The sequence below is a fragment of the Mastomys coucha genome, unplaced genomic scaffold (genome assembly GCF_008632895.1).
Source record: "Mastomys coucha isolate ucsf_1 unplaced genomic scaffold, UCSF_Mcou_1 pScaffold21, whole genome shotgun sequence".
Lineage (NCBI taxonomy): Eukaryota > Metazoa > Chordata > Mammalia > Rodentia > Muridae > Mastomys > Mastomys coucha.
The window spans coordinates 11,807,599-11,810,956 of NW_022196904.1; the positions used below are offsets into that span (position 1 = coordinate 11,807,599).

A 3,358-nucleotide genomic window follows, 5' to 3' on the forward strand; every position below is an offset into this window, starting at 1 on the left:
TGTAGTTCTTTAAGGGATTTTTGTGTTTCCTCTTGAAGGGCTTCAAGTTGTTTACCTGTGTTTTCCTTTATTTCTTTGAGGGTGTTATTTATATATTTCTTAAAGTCCTGTATCATCATCATGGGAAGTGATTTTAGATCTGAATCTTGCTTTTCCAGTGTGATGGTGTGTTCAGGACTTGCTATGGTGGGAGTATTGGGTTCTGATTATGCCAATTAACCTTGGTTTGTGTTGTTATTCTTATGCTTGCCTCCTGCCATCTGGTCATCTCTACTGCTACCTGCCTTTGCTAAATCTGACTGGAGCCTGTCCTTCCTTTGATCCTGTTTGTGTCAGAAATCCTCAGAGTCAGGTTGTTTCTGTGATCCTGTGATTCTGGAATCCTGTGATCCTGGGCTTGTTAGAGTATCTGAGAGTGGAGCTTCCTCTGGGTTTTTTGGGACTGGCTGTGGACCTTGCATGCAAGGTCTGCTCAGGGCACCAGCTTGCCCAGATGGAACTGGGAGGAACCTGAACGACTGGGCTGGTGGAGCTCCTGTGTGCCTGGTCCTGCTGGTCCCAGTTACTCCCAGTGTTGGGACATATCTTGGTTCCCCCTCACCTCTGCTCTTGGGCATGTTAGAGCGCCTGGGAGTGCAGCTTCCTCTGGGTGTTTTGGGACTGGCTATGGAGCCTGCACTCAATGTCTTCTCAGCTTCAGAGGTTCAGTCCAGTATCATCACGTTGGAAAATGGCAGCAACCAGGCAGGCATGGTACAGGAGGAAGTGAGAGTTCTATATCTTCGTCTGATGACTGCTATCAGAACACTCATCAACCCACAGCTCTTAAATGTGCAGACAATAAGAGAGTTTCGAGTAGTGAGCATTAAATTGGGTTGCTATATTATACCTTTTTCTCCAATGTTCAGGGATCATTTTGGATGGGTTGGGACATATTGTAGAGGCAGAGGTGGTGGATGACTTTACTAAAACAGTGTTTTCTGGACACTTCACGGTATCTAGAAATATGATCTCAGCAGTTGTGACAACATGTGCAAGATCTTTACAAGTTTAAGCCATACTGAGTGACAAATGGAGCTAGAGGTTGGTCATAATGAGCCAAATTTAAAAAACTACTAGTGATTGTTAGCTTCCTTAAGAGAGCCAGTTCATGTAATGAGTGTTTACCCAACTCCCCTGGATATTCATATACCTGAAAATGTATAGGCAGCTTTAATTGGAATGGACAGTTTTAAGAATTAATGGGACTTGAAGTGAGAAGGTGTCTAACATGGTGACACACTATTTTCTGTAACTTCAGTTCCAGAGGATCTAATGCACTCCTGGCCACTGCAGGTAAGAGATGCGTGTGTTTCATATATGTGTGTGTGTGTGTGTGTGTGTGTGTGTGCAGGCAAATGGCATCTCGACATAAAATAAAAATAATTCTTTAAAAAATTAATATACAAATTTGCATGCTTATGGAATAAGAGGAGGATATGGAAGGAATCAGGGAAGGGAATGAATATGATATATATGCAGTATATGGAATTATTAAAATATTAAAAGATATATTTAAAAACATTTCATACAAAGATAGATCATATAGATGCTAAGTGAACCAAAAGAACATTCGTATTTTAACAGTTAGAAGGAAGATCAATGAAAGAAATGCCTCATTTTACAATTATATACATGAACATTCAGAGAAAATGGAAAGCCCTAGAAAGTTGAAGTTAATAAACTCCTTTATAAAGATTTAATTTAATTTTGTACCTTGTAAATGCTTACGTGTCGTTATGTAAGATTTCATGTATATATGGGTATAATTGCATAGGAGAGAAGATGATGTCAATTGCTCTGAAGCTGGAGTCATAGAAAGTCATGACCCACTCAGGGTGTGAGTACTGGGAAACAGACTCCACTCCTCTAAAAAACAGCAAGTGCTATCGCCCATTGAGCCATCTCTCCAGCCTCTAATTCTATCATTTTCAAGAGCAAGATATAAGAGCAACTTTATTGAACAATAAAAAGCAGAAATTAGCACAAATTCAAAATTATAAAAGAATAAATAGATCTTCAAAAGAGAATGGTGGGATTGTTTTATGGCTCAATGTATAAAATTGCTTATCATATAAGCCCTATGATCAGATCTTTCTCTTAAGCTGCATAACTTATAAGGAAATGGTTGACTCCACAAAATTGCTCTCAAGTTCTCACTGATGTTCTGTGACATGTCTGTATCCATACAGACACTATGCACATATATACCTCAGATAATAATAAAGAAAATATCTTTAGAGGAAAAAGGAAATAGGAAATAGGGCATAATCTATAAATGCCCCAGAATACTGTCTTAATGAGACATCATGAAGATAACATTGGCCTGTCTGTATGTCTTTGAAATATTGTTCTAATTGTTAACCGATGATGTAGAAGGATGATGTACATTGTGGACAGCACTATTCCTTACTCAGTTGGATCCTGAGAAGTATAATGGAGGAAAAATCTAGGTGAAGGCAAAAAAGCAAAGGCCTACATATTTAATCTCTCCCTGCTCATGACTGTGTAAACAAAGAAATTACATTGAAATCAGTAAGTGAGAATTGCTAAGCCAAATATAAAGGAAGGTCTCTCAGAATAACAGATTCATCAACTATAATTGTAAAGGGAGGAAGGCTGGAAATCTGTATATCAAGTTCAAGAAAGACAACCACTGACAAGTCAAGAGTACTATACCTAGAAGTGTTACTTGTCATAACTGAAGGAGAAATAAAAAACTTGATATGTTGAAAAATGTGTGATATGAATAAATGGCCATCAAGTCTGTTCTACAAAATAGACTTGAGAAAAACAATTGTGTCCTTAAAACCACAACAGCATAAGGTAGTTTCAGCAATCAATTTGATACATCCCAGTGTTACCTTAGAGTCTCAGTTAAGAGATTGCCTCCATCAGATTTGCCTGTGACTGTGTATTTGAGTGATTTTCTTTATTGATCTTTGAGGTATTAGGGCCCACAGCATAAAAATGTGGAACTTTTCTGTATGAGAAAACTAATAGAGTGAGACTCTGATTAAATTAGTAAGCTGATTTTTAAAAATTAGATATTTTCTTAATTTACATTTCAATTAATTTCTCCTTTCCTGGTTTCCCCTCTGAAAAACAAAACAAACTAGCAACAATAACAACAAAAAGAACAAAACCTTGTTCCCTCCTCTCCTCCCTGGCTCACCAGCCTACCCTCTCCTGCTTCCTGGCCCTGGCATTCCCCTACACTGGGGCATAGAACCTTCAATGGACCTAGGGCCTCTCCTCCCATTGATGATCGACTAGGCCATATGTCTTTCTTTTATATATATATATATATATATATATA

The 3,358-nt window shown here is 38.2% G+C and overlaps 1 pseudogene; it reads right to left on the minus strand.

The window, feature by feature from the left end:
• Positions 1–3,358, minus strand: part of LOC116100379 — a 102,402-nt pseudogene that overhangs the window by 75,865 nt on the left and 23,179 nt on the right.